The following is a 17,197-nucleotide window of genomic DNA, read 5'->3' as shown; positions in this document are numbered from 1 at the left end:
CCCCATGAGGCTGCTATTATTATTCTTCCAGTTTTAGCACTGACAGGGAGGGGAAGGTGGATTGGAAGGGGGGGACTGAGGCTCAGAGAGGTCAAACTGCTTGCCCCACCCCACAAGCTAGTGAATAGGCGGAGCCAGAACCCCCCACCCCCAATGCTGCAGAGGTCCCAGTGGTCCCCTGCCTCCCCATCCTCTCCCCTTCACCCCCTTCCCCTGCCGCAGCGTTAGGCTCCAATCAGCCGGTCTGGTCCCTGGACACAGGACATAGTCCTGAGAGAAGATGCAGCCATGGGTGGCAAGACTTGCTCAGGGGACTGGAACTCCCTTGGGCATCTCACCTGCCAGGGAAGATGGATGGGGACCGCCTGGCTGCTGAGAACTTTGCAAAGGAAGGTTAGTGTCCCTCCTCATTCCTGCTCCAGTTCTTAGAGACGTGAAGTTAGGGATCTGGGCAAGCAGGCAACCCTCTCCAAGGTATTACTGTAATGCTTTTGTTTTCAGGCTCTGGTGGACAATGAAAGGATTCTTTTATTAGTATTTCCCCTGTGAACTTCACAATTTCAGAAATTATACTCATTTCCCCAGTTCTGTTAATCAGACCCATTTTCAGTTGCTGACTAGAAGTTCCAGGAGGTGTGGGGTAACCAAACTCCCCTTACTGAGTTGCAATAATTGCAAAGCTCAGAAGAGTTCTGAAATGTTGACCAAGGCTCACCATCTTCTGTTTTTACCATCCAGTTCCCTTAGAGGTCTAACCACCATTCAACTCGCTGCAGTCTCCCTTTCTGCCACTTCTGTGTGATAACTGTCCAGCCACCCAGACCAGTGGTGCAGGCCCTCCCTGCCTTCCTCTCCTTCCTTTTCCTCCCATGATCATACAGTTCTTGTCTTCCTTTCCAGCTCTTTCGTTGCTCCAGCTCTTGGTGGGGCTTTAGGCTCCTGCTGGGTTGGTTATCTGCTTGCCTCCGAGGTTCACCTAGCAGCCTTGAGTGTCAGAGAGATGTGGGTTCGAATCCAGGCTTTACCACCCAGTGACCTTGGGGCCTGTTTATTCTGAGTCACAGCTTTCCCATCTGTAAACAGGCAGGATATTGTCACTATCCAGGGATGGTCTAGAGGTTGGAGATTTTAGAAGTTTAGAGCCAGGCCTGAGCTGCCCTTGATAAACAAGCAGCTCTCCACTGTCTTACCATCAGCTACATCAACAGGGACTCCCAGCAGCAGCCCACTCCATCCTCTGTGGTTGACGTCCCTGGTGTAGCTGCATCCCTCCCGATAGGGTACAGACAAGAGCTTGGGCAGACAGCAAACGACGCCCGTGGTGGGACAGTTATCGGCTTCCCACGCAGTGGGTGAGCTCCTTGGTTTCCCAGCCGCTGTCAGGCTTGGTCTCCTTTCGTCTTTAGATGCTCCCTGGTGGTCCGGTGGTTAGGATTCGGTGCTCTCTCTCCTTTCCTCTTTTACCATATCAGTCATCACCATCCTGTACTATAACATCATTTTAAAAACCTGACTTGCTTTTTTAACCTTTTACTCATTCTAAGACTGGGCTTAATCTATAGTTATCTGTTTTAGCTTCTTGGTAAATTAAACTAAAAAATTAAAATAACATTGTTGAACCATGTTTCCAAGGAAAATCAGTAGTAATAGAATACTACATCTTAGGAATTTTGGATCAGGTAAACTTCTCTCACCCTTGTATGTGGTGGTTTAGTCGTTAAGTCATGTCTGACTCTTGCAACCTCATAGATTATTGCCTGCTAGGTTCCTCTGTCCATGGGATTTCCTAGGCAAGAGTACTGGAGTGGGTTGCCGTTTCCTTCTCCAGGGGATCTTCCTGACCCAGGGATCGAACCCAGGTCTCCTGCAGGCAGTCTCCTGCATTGCAGGCAGATTCTTTACCAACTGAGCCACCATATATATATATATATATATTTTGGTCAGTTCTTTATTATGGGAGGTTTGAAACATCTACAGAAGCAGGGAGAATAGTACTATATAATAGTACCCGTACTCCTGCTTCAAAAATTGTCAGTTTCTTGCTATTTTTGATTCATTTGTCCCCCTTCACTTTCTTTTCTTTCTCTTTTTTTGCTGGAGTGTTGTTTTTTTTTTAAAGCAAATCCCAGACATTATATCATTTCACTGTAAATATTTCAGTCCATATCATTAACAGATAAGGACTTTTAATTTTAACGTTACCATAATACCATTATCACCGTCAACATAATTAATAACATTTTCCTAAAAGTAGCTAATACCTCGTCTGCATTCAGTTTTCCCTGATTATCTCAAAAATGTCTTGTTTCCGTTGGTTGGTTTGAATCAGGCAGATGGACTTGAAAACTGTGCTCTAGTCTCTCTTTCTACTTCAGTAATAATCGTGTGTCTACATGTATTGTTGCCTGTGTCTCTTCACTAATCAACTGCTGATACATGATCCCTTTTTCTTATGGGTCCCTATTCTGTAGTTTATATTCATCTCCTCTCGCATCCCTCTTTTTCTGCAGTCTATACTGGAGATACCTATGTATCCCTGCAGGCTCTTATACTGGAGATACTCATGTATCCCTGCAGGCTCTTAAGTGGGGTCTCTGTCCAGCTGGCTGTGAAATCAGGAGTCCAGTATTTATTTCTCCTGGTCCCAGCTTCCGCTCCCTGGCATTGGCCTTGCTGACCTGCTGCCCTGTGCCCAGGAAGGAGGGGACTTAGGAGGGAGAGGCAGTGGGTGCTTCTTGGGTGAAGTTGATGGAGGTGGGGCTTAGGGGACGGGAAGGAGCCCAAGTGCCCATCTCCGTCGATGCCTCACCTGATGAATACTGTGTCCCTGAGATGCCCAGGGCTGCCTGGCTTGCTTGGAGTGGGGGCCAGTGGGCAGCACTGAAGGGTCTGGCCGTGCGGATCAGGTGGCTCTGGGAAGCCTTACTGGGTGGCTGGCCTGGGGCTAGCCAAGGCCTTGTGGGAACACGCCTCTGCTTTCGGCCATGCTCCCCATCGTGGTCCCACCCCCCGGACCCCTGCCCTCTTGCTTTAATTGCCAGCCAAGGTCCTGCCCTCTCTGAGCCTGGTCTCGAGCTTGGATGCCGCTCTGCTCCTCTGATCCCATCTCCCTGGGGCTGGGAAAGTCGTGCCCCAGCATCCCCAGGGACTGTCCTTCCTCTCCCGCCTTTGCTTCCGAGGTCTCATGCTTCAGCCCTTTGCCTCCTGGGAATCTTGGGGGTATGGGGGTACTTGGGTCCTATTTCCAGATTTCTTCTCCTGATTCTGGGCACCTTGGGGGATACTGCAACCCTTCCCTGGATCTCAGTGCTGTCCTGTGACAAATGCTCAGAGCAACGCTTTACCTCTTGACCAAGTGGTCAAGAGGGACATTTGAGGTTTAGGCATGTGCTTGTGTGCATGCGCACACTTGTGAGTGTGTGCACGTGTGTGCACCCAGGCTTTAGAATTGCAGCCCTTGAGCATCCAGGTCAGAGGGAGACTGAAGTGAGGGCTGCCTGGCATCTCCAAGGCCCGACAGAACTTTCCAGCTTCTCGCCCCTGTGTATGGTCACGTCTCGTATTCTCCTTCTGCTGCGTCTTTCCTCTGGGGATCTCAGGTTCCACCTCCATGTATTTCTGTCTTCTGTCTCTTTCCTATCTGACTTTTCTCTCTGTGTCCATGTCACCCTCTCCCTTCTGCTGTGCCCCTCAGGACTCTGTAGGTACATGTCATCCTCAAGGTCCTGCCTTCGTCCCCAGCCCTTCGTCCTGATGCCCTGCAACCTTTTGTACAGAACCCCAGCCCTAAAAAACCGAGGACCCCTCCCTTTTGACTCCATGCACAAGGGGTCCATTTATCTCCCAAGTTTCTTCCAAAACTCTCTGTGACTTGGGGGTTTGTAGGACTCCCGTCCTCCTGTCGTCTGTCCGACTGATGGACACCCATCTGTCTTCCTGTTCCAAGGCAGCTACAAATGCCCAGAATAGCCCCCGACACTGGACACCTTTGTGGGGGTGTTGCTCTCCTGTATGTGTTACTGAGGGTGCCCTCTTCCTGAGCCTGTAATGAACGAGTCTTTTCTCTGAGAAAAGCGATCCCTGAAAATATGTAACTTAAGATTCAGCCAGGACGGATGATTGTTTGAGGTCCTAGAAAGAGCCCTGGCTTAGGAGTTAGAAGACCTGGGTTCAAATTCTGGGTCTCTTCCTTCCTAGCTATGGGAGCTCAGTGAACCTAGGTCACTTCATCTGCAAAATATCAGCAGTATCACTGATGTCATTAAGTGGTGGAGAGAATGGGGTGAGATGAGGTGCCCTAGACACCCCTTGGCAGCTGGGGGGGGTCCCGGTTGGATGCTCTCAGTCCTGGAGGTGTGTGGGGTGCGTTTGTCCAGCTTGGAGGGACTGGAATGCGGGGAGGATGACCTGTAGTTCAGCCCACTTCTCAGGATGCATGAAGCCCTCCTCTCTTGCCTGTGTGGGGTGGGTGTTTCTGAGGGGTCCCTGGAGAAGGGAGCGTGCCAGGCCCCTGGCCAAGGCGTCTGTCTGTACTGGTGGCGCCGGCTTCTTGGGCTCCTCCAGCACGGCGCTGCGGGTGGGTGGAATCCAGAGGGGTGAGACACCGAGGCCGGAACGTGCCGGGGATGCTTGGGGCTGCTTATCTCTGGCCAGGAATGTTCTGCGGTATTATTAGCCGGCAGCCTTCTTGCCTTTGGAATAATCACCCGGGTGGCGTGGCAGAGACACCTGTCCGGCTCTGCCTGCCCAGACAGCCCTCCGGTGTCTGCACCGAACCTCCCGTGGCTGAAGCTCATGTGTGTGCCTGTGTGTGTGTGTGTGTGTGTGGATCTGTATGTACCAGTGTGAGGCACGTGCCTGTGTGGGTGCAAGTGTGCATGTCGGTGTGGATCTTTGGGTGCCTTTAAGTTTGGAAGTGCATGTGTAAAGAGTGTGCGTGGCTATCTGCAGTGATGTGTGCACGCCTGTGTGTGTGCACATGGGTTTAAGTGCACGTTTGTGTGCGGTGTGTGGATACGTGTGCAAGCATGTGTGCATGAGTGTGTGTATGTGTGTGTGTGTATGAATGTGTGAGTGTTTGTGGTTACATGTCTATGTCTGTGTGTGATTCTACCTGGCGAAAGCAGGAAGCTCTCCCGAGGAGGCCTAGGAAGCAGAAGGGAAGTAAAGGACAGAGGGGAGACTGGACCGCACCAGGGAGTGGGGAGATGCCGGGAGGTGGATGGGGGAGGTAGGATAGCAGGCAGACGTGCAGGGCAGGCAGCAGGGGCTGGTGGGGCTCTCAGCACCTGAGGTCTGGGCCACTCCCCTAGCCTGGACTCTCCGCGGCAGAGTGGTAAAAAGCCCCGAGGTCAACTGGCCTGAGTCCAAGTCCTGCCTCCATCATTCACTAGCCTTGTGAACTTGGGCAAGTGACTTAACCTCTTCAAGCCTCAGTTTCCTCCTCTGTATGTTGGTGATAATAGTAACCTGCCCAGTAGAGTTATTGGGAGAATAAAAAAAGCAGTGCGTGGTACCCACTTGATAAATGATAACATTGATAAATGATAACATTTATCAATAAATGCTTGATAAATAAATAATCAATCAATAAAAGCTTGATAAATGATAACATTATCACCATCATCATGATGACTGTGCACCTCCCTGTCTACCCAGCATCTGGCTTGACAGCTCCTCTCTGGCCAGGACTTCTAGGCAGAATGTGGGACCCCCAGCTCATCTCACTCATTGCAGGCCATGAGAGGGAGGCCTAGAGAGGGCACGAGACTGGCCCAAGGTCACCAGGAAGACCAGCAGAGCCATAAACACACAGCCCCTTGGCTCCAAGGCTCTTTTTGCCTTGGTCGTGTTTCTGGGTTGGAAGCGCCTTGCCAGGATGGAGTGGTCGGGAGAGTCTGGAGGGCTTTCTCGCCCAGGCCAGCTGCTTCAGGAAGCCCAGGGTGTTTCTGCTCACCACGCAGCTTCTTACAGGATGAGGTTTCCACTCTCTGTCCCAACTGCCCTCCGATAAGTCTTTGCTTCTGAACTCCCCAGGTCCTACTCCAAATCCTGACTCTTGGATGTCACTATGATTACGTTCTTTTTTTCCCCCTCATATTTCTTCGGATTTTTGCTTTATGTACCTTTGTTTCTTTGTCGTTAGGTGTCTAATGGTTTATGATATCTATCTTCTTTGTGAATTGTACCTTTTATCATTAAAAACATTCATCTTTGTTTCATTAAAAAAAATTAGTGACTTTTGGATGAAGAGAAACGGGAGTCCTTGGGGGCAGGCCCCAGGATTTTTGCTCCCTGGCTGACCTAGTCCGGTGCAGAAGAGCTGGGCATTTGGCTGTGGACTGAGGTCCTTGCACCTGGTTGGGCTACCCTGGCCCCACCTTCCGCCCCCAGCTCTGGCCAGACAGGAGTGGAATTCCTAGGAAGCGCTGGGCCTGTGGAAAGCTTGGCCCTCCACCTGCCCCTCCCCTGCCCCTGCCCGCACCTCCCACATCCTCTCCCTTGGCCCTCCTAGGCCTCCCTGGAACTCCCAGGTGCCAGGACGGCTGCCCCCCTGGGGTAGCAGGCCCAGGGTATTGCCAAGAGTGTGGAAGTGGGAGTGGGCACCCTGGCACCGCAGCGTGGTGGGGCACGGGTGGGCAGAGGCAGGTAGGATCTGCCAGGATCCCTGAGCCTGGTCGGCTGCGATTGCCCTGGACACCAGCCAGAGAAGACTTGTTTTTCATAACCACCACCAACTACCCGGAAGAAGAAAAAAAACCCAACAACAAAAACAACCATCGAACTTTTTTTTGTTTGGAATCTGCTGTTAATGGCCCATTGGCTGTACATTATTAAACAGGCAGCTGGAGATCTGCCAGGGTAGGGTGCTTGAGCCAAGACTCACAGCCTGAACACAATGTTCCTAGGAAAACAGTCACCCGTGGGGTCCCTGGGGAGGAGCACCCATGGGGAGGGCTTCCAGCTGTTGCCCCTTGCCCTGCTCAGCCTTCCCACTCCTGCTTTTGCTCTGTTTGTCTTGTGGGGAGCAGGGCCCTGCTGCATCTGGAGCCCAAGCATGCTTTATCCAGACCCTGTGGGTCCCTCACCACCCCAGGGGCCCAAGTTGCTCTTTCCCTTCTTATGGTTAAGTGGACAGGCTCCTGCTTCTGGTCTGATCTGGCTGGGCTGGCACTGGCTCTCCTGGGGGCTAGGCTGGGAGCTGGACACCTGGTTCTCTATTCAAGTCCATTGACCCTGTGATGACGTTGGGATTCCCAACTTGTCCTTTCTGGGCTTCAGTTCCCACATCACTACAAGGAGAGGATTGGTCCCTGCACGTGTGCGTGCTGAGTCGCTCAGTCGTGTCTGACTCTGCAACCCTATGGACTGTAACCTGCCAGGCGCCTCTGTCCATGGGATTCTCCAGGCAAGAATACTGGAGTGGGCTGCCATGCCCTCCTCCAGGGGATCTCCTCCACTCAGGGATGGAACCCCTGTCTCTTGCATCTCCTGCATTGCAGGCAGATTCTCTACCACTAGCGCCACCTGGGAATCCCCAGGATTTTTCTGGTCAGCTCTAGATTCTCACCAACATTTTGTGAGTCCTGATTGGGTGGCTGTGGGGAGAGCCTGGGGGGATTGATACCCAGACTTTGGAGTCCTTCTTGCTCCCTCCCTGATGTCATCGGTGAGACCAGGGGCCATGTCTCATGCAAGAGGGGCTGGCGACTGGACCTCTTCATGTCCTTTTGGACAGTCCTTCCAGCCACCTTGAAGCCAGCCAGGCTAAAGGTCAAAGGTGTGAAGGTGACATTAAGTGGGAGAAAAGCAGAGGGCCTGGCGTTAGGGTGACTGCCGTCTTGGTGAAGCCAGTGTTGCACTAGGGGCTCAGCGTGGGGTCTGGGACATGCCAGGGCAGGCCCACTGTCTTCTCCATGGTCAGCTGCTGCTGGGATATGTGTGTGGCCGGGGGGTTAGTAGTTTGGGAATGGATCTTAAGGAACCTTCTCTGAACCTCTGGAGATAAGATGGTATCACCTCTACTTTGCCATCTTATCATGATTGACTTTGGGCAAGTGACTTCACCTCTTTACCTCTTGAGCTTCCTGCGCTGTTCAGAGCAGGCAGGGATTACACCTCCTACCAGGCCTGTGGTGTGGAGTGAGCGCGCTCCTGCATGGATGGCTTGGCGTGGGTGGAGGGCACGCCAGCTGTTGGGAGGGATGTGGTCCCTCCCACTGGCAACCCGCTCTTTCGCTCGTCACTGCATACTTGTGTCTGTGCTTTGGCTTGTTCCATGTCTCTCCTCCTCCAGATGTTGAGGGTAGGCCTTCCACCTGGCTTGGCTCCTGTCCACCCCACAGTGCTCACAAAACAGTTGTTGACTGAATGGGTGAATGAATGAATGAACAAATGAATGAAGGGCAGCTGGAAAAGGATCAGAACCAGAGAAATAGCTGAACACCTAGAAAGTGGAAAGATCCAGCAACTGAAAGAGTTGGTAATGTCCAGCTTAGGAAGTGACTATTCTGGGAGATTGTGAGTGATTGTGTGTGTGTGTGTGTGTGTGTGTATGTGTGTGTGTGTGTGTGTGTGTGTATGTGTGTGTGTGATGCTAAGTTGCTTCAGTCGTGTCCAACTCTGTGCGACCCTATGGACTGTATCCCACCAGGCTCTTCTGTCCATGGGATTCTCCAGACAAGAAAACTGGAGTGAGTTGCCATGCCCTTCTCCAAGCGATCTTCCCGACCCAGGGATTGAACCCCAGTCTCTTACATCTCCTGCATTGGCAGGTGGGTTCTTTACCACTAGCGCCACCTAGGACTAAAGCCTTGAGGTTTGTTCTCTGAAGCGAAACCAGGCATCTCGGGGAGCAGGCGGCCTCTCAGCAGTGGGAACTGCCTTGTGTGTGGGAGGAACTGAGGGCTGGGGGTGTGCAGGCAGGGTCTGGGGGTACGCCAGGCATAGGGGGAGCCCTGCGTCGTACAGGATGTCGACTCAAAAGGCCTTGAGGTCCTTGCCTGATGGATGCTGCTGCTTCAGCTAGAAGAGTAATCGCAGTCATAGCTGATGTCTGTGAACTTCAGTTTCGTTGTCTATAAAATGGGATTAATAATGGTCAATACCCCTAGGGTTGTTAAGAGGATTAAAGCGAGTTAATAACCACAAAGCTCTAAGAACATGGAAAGCACAATAAATTTTGAACATTTATTAAACGGGACCAAAGAGTTTTATGGGAAGAAGAGATGAATCTTGATTCTGGGTGGGGGTGGTGATGGCTTCTCTGAAGGAGTAGGATGTGGGGGGAGCATAACCATACCGGGGCGTGAGTGGGGGGAGAATGCTGCTCAGGCCAGACTCTGCACTCAGCAGTGCCTTAAGTGGTTAAGTGACTTGCCTGAGATCATGCAGCCAGTGAGTGGTTGGCCAGGCTCGTGTAACTCCAAAGCCTGGACACTCTCTCCACTCCTGAGCCTTAGTAGGAGGGGGCCAGGTTTCTCTGATTCTCATATCCAGGGAAGGACATCAATTCATTTCAAGGTGGAACTCAAATGGTGATTATTATCTATAGGGATTATTGTTATCTATAGGAACCTCAGTTCTCAGGAAGGAAGTCTCCAATTCTGTCCAACCCTAAAAGTACTATGTAATTAAAAAAAAATCTGGGGAGAGCCTGAGAGTAGGACAAGGGCTGAAATTTTCAGCAGCTCATTGCCAGGGGGCCCAGGGCAAGGAGACAGTCATAAGAGGAACTCTGGAGACGTGTGTTTAGATGTTATGGAGAAGGAATGATGAGATGAGGGGCACCTTGAAATGGGGCGGGGGGTGTTTCAGGGGAGGGAAGTAGATGCCCTAAAGGGTGAGGCGTGGGCGAACCCCATGCTGGTGATGAGAGAGGAGGGAGAGGAACCCAACCTCTCGCAGGAAGTGGGCTGCTGCAGGGCTTCAGACTCTGGGCAAAGGTGGCAAGCTAGTGCCAGTCCCTACAGAGCTACTGGGCAGGCAAGGAGGCAGTTTTAGGGAGTAGGAGGCTAGTTGACCAGTGAGCCAGCCTGGGATAGCAGGTCCAAGCTGGAAGTTCAGCCACCAGCCCGGATCCTTGCCTCTTCCTGCCTGGCAGCCGGCTTGGCTAGAGGTGGGTTCTCATGCTGGGGCCAGCGTTTACTCTGCTGATTGGCACCCACAGGCCTGGCCTTGTCAGGATGCTATCCTGTCCTTAGCAACTGCTTAGCCTTGGCTGTTTCTGCCTCTTGGACATTCAGAGATGAATGGGAAGTGGTCCCAGGCTCAAGGAATTCACAGATGGAGGGGCAGAAAGACAAAGGGAGGTGTACATGGGCAGTGGAATTTGCGCTGGCTCACCTTCCCAAGACAGTTTTTCAAGTATTTGATGATGAATGTTGTATCCTTTCTTTATCATATGAAATAAAAATGGGGCCCAATTTCATTAACCTTTCTTGTGCTTTTTTAAAAGAAATATTTACTGAGTGTGTACTGTTGTCCTCCTCTGGATGCTCTTTGGTTTGTAGTGTGTGGAAGAGAACTTGACATTTCTGATGATGTCTAAGCTGTGTGGAGTTGAATGGAACTGTCCCTTCCTTTAATTTTGATTCCATACCTTTCTTCAGGCAACCAAAAGTTGCAAAAGTTCAGGGGTCAGCCATATCCTTCTGCCGTATGAACTGAATTTGTTTTCACCAAATCTTAGACCTTTTCCTACATGATTAATTCAGTTTTTGAAAAAAATGAACCTTTGAATCTTAGTTCAGGACTTCACTGCAAGAAAAATGTTTCCTTGCTAATTTTAACCTTTTTTGTAGTTGGTTTTGCACTTCAGTTGGATACCTTAGCTTTTCTTTCTGCTTTTTGTTTTCTTTGTGTGCTCAGTAGCCTCCATTCTGAGTCTTCACCTTAGTTACTGATAAGTATTTCGGACAAGCCAGGGCAGAGGACAGAGCCCTTTGGCAAGTCCGGAAGTTGACATTGATCTATTAATCAACACTCCTTGGCTTGCTGGCTAGGAATCCACTCGACTTTCTATCTTTTCTCTAAGCATTTCAGCATGAATCTTGCCAACACCTTCCTGAGATCCAGATAATTCAGGTTAGGGGATTCCCCCACCGTCCAGTCCAGGAACCTTATAATAAAGGAGTTCTGGTAGTGGATGTGGCTCTGCTGGGGAGGGACGTGGGTCTCTGAAAGGATTCAGGCTGAGCCAGTAATCATCACTGGGGGAGGGCTAAGAGGAATCCTGCCTGGAGGCATCTGAATCTCAGAGTCCTTCATGCTTTAAAATTGCACTTCTCAGGGGAGATAGCGATTTGTGTGCAGTCAACTGACACCAGCAGCCAGGGATCAACATCTGCCTGGAAACTTCCAAGGGACCTGAGGTTATCCGATAAGGAGATGAAAGCCAAGAGGGACTGGGAGTGACCTTTGGTCCCCAAGCCATTGGTGGCTGAGCTGGGCTGGAACTGACTCCCAGTGCCTCTCCTGGCTGGAAACTGAGGCAGGCTCCAGGGAGGGAGGGACTGCCAGCAGGTGTCCTGGGCACACATTGTTGGCAGACCGTTTTCCCCAGGCTTTCCCTGCCCTCTTGATCCTCCATCCTCAGACTATGGTACAAATCTGAGAGAAGGAAGCCAGAATGTGGAAGCCTATTGCCTCTTCTCCCTGATCCATTTCCCCTGGTGGCTCAGACGGTAAAGAGTCTGCCTGCAACGTGGGAGCCCTGGGTTCGATCCTTGGGTCAGGAAGATCCCCTGGAGAAGGGCATGGCAACCCACTCCAGTATTCTTGCCTGGATAATTCCATGGACAGAGGAGCTTGGTGGGCTGCAGTCCATGAGGTCACAGAGAGTCAGACGCAACTCAGTGACTAACACATAGCACTTCATCCTCCCTGGGGGGGCCTGTGTGGCCGAGGGCCTGAGGCTGGGCTGCACGCTGAGACATGCTGGGAATGCATGCAAATGAGATGCAAATAGGGGAGTGTGGTGAGGAGGGGGCATCCCTCTCCTGCTTCAGTCTGGCCTGAGTGTTAAGGATGACAAATAGGAAAGGAAACAACCAGTGACCTGAGCTGCAAAGCCCAGGCTCAGGAAGGAAACGAGGGAGAAGGGGCTCTGTGGGGCAACAGGGCAGAGTGTGGCTCCTGGAGTCAGCTTTGGAGGGTGCCCTAGACAGGGGTCCCAGGGGTGGTCCTGGGATGAAAGCATTCTGGAGGACAGCCTCAACTCATCCCCAGCCGTGGTGGGGTGGTGTGGTCAGAAGCGGGAGGCTGCTACCCAAATGCACAGACAAACATGCCTAGGGCGGTCCCCCGGGGTCTGGCTCCCAGCCAGCTGTGTGTTGGACCCAGCGGGGTTCTGAGGCCCAGGGCCTCTCCCTTTGGGGTCCAGGCATGTGGCCCTGTCTTCTCTGTGGTGGAGAAGGAGGAGGAGAGTGGGATCCAAGGGTGCTGGAGGGGTTGGCTCCAGCACTTCCCCTGCAGACCACTCCCCTGCCCCCACCCTAGGAAGATTTAAGAAGCCAGTCCCTCCCTTCTGGGTGTTCTTAACTCTTAGCCCAGCTCAGAACTGTAAGAGGCTGGGAATCTGGCCTCTCAAGAGTGGGGGTTCAAGTGACATGGTGCCCTCCAGGGGGAGCACTGGGACCCAGAATGCCTGGTTGTGCTATATGGGGACTGAGCCTTCTTAAGCTGGAAGACCTGGATCCAGATTCCTTCTCCTTCATCAGCTGCTCTGTAATGTTGGGTGAATCATTTAACTGCTCTGAGCCCATCTCTAATTGTGTGATAAGAGTCACAGTCACTTCCCAGGTTTTGATGGGGGTCTGTGTGGATGAACACAAGGGAAAGGTTTGGTGCAGGGTAGGCATTTAAATAGTGATGAAAGTGAAATGAAGGAGCAAGTGAGATCAGCTCTGGCTCGACAGCCCCCTACTCCCACCCCACCACCTCCCAGGGAGCTGAGAGGCTGAGAGAATCTTGGGCCTTGACCTTCTCTTGGCTCTTTCTTCTCTGTCTCTCTGTGTCCTTCTGGCCCCATTTTTGTCCCATCCCCTCCGCTCTGCGTGGTAGTGTCTAACTCAGCACCTGGCCCCGACCATGAGCCGTTCATTTTCCCTCTCTTCTCAATGGCCTCTCTGTGGCTCCATGGGCACCCACCCCCCCAGCTCCTCTCCTTCCTCCCTCTGGGTCCCTACTCTTTGTCCCCCTATCTCCTCCTGGCTTTTCTACCCTCCATGTCTCTAGCGTTAATCTGCCATTAACAAGCACCCATTGAACGCTCATTAGATGCCAGGCACTGCCCTGCTCCTTTCTCGGTTCTTCTTGTCTCCTTGCCTCCCGGCTGCTGCTTCTTTCCCTCCCACTCCCTTCGGCCTCCTGTCCTCCCTTCCCCCAGCTGCACTGGGCTCCAACACTGGTATTATTCAGTTTTATGAGAACCCCCCAGGCCTGCCCCTGAATGGACCAACCACAACTGGAACCAGATGTGCAGGACTGCGCTTGGGGATGGGACGGGAGGAGGGAGGAGGGAAAGGGGGCATGGGCTGGCTCAGGAAGGGGGGAGGGGTCGGGGGATGGGAGATGGGAAACCCTGGGAATGCTGTCTTCCCCAGCCCAGAGGAGGAGGAGCTGGGTGGGGAGAGAAGGGCTGAGCAGGCTTCTTCGGGAAAGCAGTTCTGGCTCTTGTGTGTGCGCGTGCGCGCGTGTGTGTGTGTGTATGTGAGATCGGCTATGGGACAGCTTTTGGAAATACAGGGCAAGGCTGCTGTCCTTTGAAAACCTCTAGTTCCTTGATTTACTCTCTGTGTGGTTTTTAGAGACTTGCTGAATTCATGATTCTGTACCCAGGTGCTGGAACAGGAAGGCTGGGATAGAGGGAATGATGGTGGGTTGGGAGAATAATGGTGGGGCTCCGGGCACCACTGGAGGAGGGTGCTTCTCAGAGCACCCCCCCTGCATCTGCTGCAGACCTGAGGAGGGTGGGATGCTCCTGGCACATCCACGTATCAGTCTGATGGTTCCCATGTCTTAGCATAGTCAGGCTTTCTGTCTGCCATCATATAACTTTGAAGATAAAAATCTGCATACATTTATCTTGATACAGCCTTGTGCAGAATTAAGTGTTTAAAAGAGCCCTTTTATTCAGTTTTTAATCCATCACCCATCCATCTCATCTCTCCATTATTCCATTATTTATTCCACATTTACTGAGAATCTACTAAGGGCTTCCCAAGTGGTGCTAGTGGTAAAAGAACTTGCCTGCCAATGCAAGAGACACAGGTTCCATCCCTGGGTGAGGAAGATCCCCTGGGGGAGGAAATGGCAACCCACTCTAGTAATCTTGCTTGGAGGTGTCAACATTGTGCTAAGCACTGGACACGGTTGGAAAGGAGAAAGAAAAGGACAAATAAATCTTTGCTCAACTATTGGGAGATACAGGAGTGCACCCAACAAGTGTCTCCCAGCGTTAGTATACGAGCAAGAGTGTCAGGTATTCAGAGGAGCGGTCAGTATCTGCCAAATGATTGGCGAAGGATGCATGGAGGATGTGGCTTTTGAACTCTTTCCTGAATGGTGTGATGGTAAGGTTCAAAGGGCAGGACCGCATCACAGAGGTTCTTAATGTCCTGCTGCAGAGCTGGGACTGGATATGTAGGTGGTGGGGAGCCAGGCACTATCTGATGTCAAGCAGGATGATAGTGGATGTGGGTTGGAAGGAGGCAATGGGGGAGGATGACACTTCTCTGACCAGGAGAGGGGTCCTCTTTTAAAGCAGACTCCCCCATCCACCTCTGGAAGAGCCTCAATGGCTGACACGGACCCCTCTCCCTTCCCTCCCCTGACCAGGGCTGGCCCAAGCTCCTGAGCAGCCCCTGGTCTGCAGCGGGTGTGAGGATCAGGCAGGACCAGGGTTGGAGCTAGTGAGGGCTGGGGGAGGCCTGAAGCCAGAGGCACGTCTGGAACGTCTAGAACGTCTCAGAGGCACGTTCTGTGGGGCCAGGACTTTCCCATCTCTGGTTAGTACACATGGGCTTAGATTGAGGCTGCTGTCAAGGCTGGTAGGTCCCGAGATGCTGAAATTTGGGACTCTGGGAGGCCAAACTCATCCCATCTGGGAAGGGATGAGGTCATCTTGCTCTGGAGACAGGGGGTGGATGCAAGGATTCCTCTGTCTCCGCCCTCCCCTAGCAGAAGGTGCCTCTCTCTCCTGCCTCCATTCTCCTGGCTTCACTGTCACAGGTGGTGACAGTGAAGGGGACATTAGAAGTGTGGTGACCATCTCTGTGACACTGGCCCAAGATGGCACCAAATCTTTCTAAGGCTCTTTGTTCCTCCCGGGCCTCCCCTATCACTTTACTCTTTGGAAAATTGAAGCTTGGGGAAGGGTTTGGCTGGATTCAAAAAACTACTGAGTATCAGAGCTGGAAAAAATCTCAAAAACCTTCCCATCCATACTCACTGGATAGCTGGGGAACCTGAGGAGGCTCCGAGGTTCAGGTCACTGGCCTGCTGGCCCAGGACCTCACAGGAAGGTGGCCCAGATGGCTGAGAGGAGGGCCTTTGAATCTCTGGAGGGCCTGAGTGGTGGGGTGCTTGGCTTTGGAGCCAGCCCATGGGATCAGAGTTCCCGCTCTGCACCATCCTGTGTGGTCTTGGACAAGTCAGCTAACTGCTTGGAGGTCACTTTCTTCAGCTAAAATAACAAGGGAGATTCAAAGACTTAAGTGAGAGAGAATATTCATTAAGTGCTGGGCATACAAACAGGTGTGCGGCAAATGACTTTTCCCTTCCCCTCAGGATAATCCTATCTGTTTCTTTTGTCATTTGTGTGGTACTCCAAGTTTCAAATCACATTTCCCTCCCAATTTTTTGTTTTGTTTTTTGGCTGTGCCACAGGGCATGTGGGATTTTAGTTCCCCAATCAGGGATTAAACCCGTGCCCCCTGCAGTGGAAGCCTAGAGTCTTAACTTCTGGACCACTGGGGAAGTCCCATTCCCCTAATATTTTTAATTGTAAGAAATCTTTTGCATGTAGAAAAGTTGAAAGGATAACATGGTAAACTCCCTGATTCTGTAATGGACACTTTGTTATATTTGCTTTATCACATTTCTGTCTCTCCCTCCATCAATCCATCTTATTTTTTAAATATTTTTCAAAGAGAGTTGAAGCGTGCATTTCACTAACTAGAGTTCAATTCAAATCACTTTGAATATACAGTCATAAATGTCCTAACTCAGCCCAGAGGAAAAAAGCCAGGGTTGTTATCCCACATTTGACAGAGAAAAAAACAAAAGCTGGTTCAGAAGTGAGATTCTAGGTCTCCAGTCACAAAATGAGTTGGAAACAGTATAAAGCAGGGCGGTTTACAAAAGTTGGGAGTTGCTATTATTATTACTGTCTCATCAACCATCCTTTCTCCACCCAGTAGCTCTTGGGCCATTTGTCTGCTGTTGCGTCTCTTCCATGGGGGAGGGGAGGGTGGGGTTTCTGGACTTCTTGGCATCTTGCCCCCTTTCCCCACCTCTGCCCCGGAAACCCCTCTGCCCCTCCCTGCAGGTCCCCAGGGAGACTGCTGAGCCGGCGGCTGAAGGAGGGGGCAGGCCACTCTTCTTGGCATCCCTTGCCCCAGGCATACGTGCCCTGACTCCCAGCCGCTCTGCCGGGGAGCTGGGCCTGAGTGTCCTGGACGAGTGCTTCAGGGGTTAAAGGAGGCTGCGGGCGGACCGCTGGCCGGCTCTGGGAAGGGGGAAGGAGGAGGCGGTGCGCCGGTAGCCCGCCCGCCTCCGCTGGGGGAGGGAGTCGGGCGAGCAGCGCCCTCGCTCAGTTGCTCCCAGCAGTGGCCCTGGGACCGGCTCCGCTCCCTGCGCCCGCTCCCCGCCTGGACACAAGGCTCACTCACGCCCTCCTCTCGGCAACCAGCTTCTTGCCAGCCACAGCTGCGGCCCCATCACTGCCCACCGCCCCCGTCCTGTGAGCCCAGACACCCATCCCGCCCAGTGACTCCTCTACCGGAAAGGTGAGCGTGGGGTGTGCGCAGTGTTTGTTTGTGTGTGTGTGCAGCGGGCTGCCGGCCCCGATGCTGTCAGGACCACCCGTCAGGGTACGAATTAGGGGAGCGGGGAGTCGGTTCGCCTGGTCACATGCCTCTGGGCTCAGTGGCCCGTCCTGGCCATCATGTCAGTCCCCTGCCGCCGTCAGTGTCTG

General features: G+C 52.3%; 1 protein-coding gene across 13 annotated transcripts in view; it reads left to right on the top strand.

Moving 5' to 3' along the window:
* Window positions 1-17,197, top strand: part of TNS1 (tensin 1) — a 216,229-nt gene that overhangs the window by 52,079 nt on the left and 146,953 nt on the right. The window contains exon 1 of one of the 13 annotated variants that reach the window (XM_061384536.1): window positions 17,000-17,009. The exons of the other annotated variants lie outside the window; for them this stretch is intronic. The gene's annotated coding sequence lies outside the window, so the exon portion shown is untranslated. Of the gene's footprint in view, window positions 1-16,999; window positions 17,010-17,197 lie in introns of those variants that run through there. 13 annotated transcript variants of the gene reach the window in all.

This window comes from Bos javanicus, chromosome 2, assembly GCF_032452875.1.
Source record: "Bos javanicus breed banteng chromosome 2, ARS-OSU_banteng_1.0, whole genome shotgun sequence".
Lineage (NCBI taxonomy): Eukaryota > Metazoa > Chordata > Mammalia > Artiodactyla > Bovidae > Bos > Bos javanicus.
Note: the sequence above shows the minus strand (reverse complement) of the source record. Positions and strands in the feature narration are given on the sequence as shown.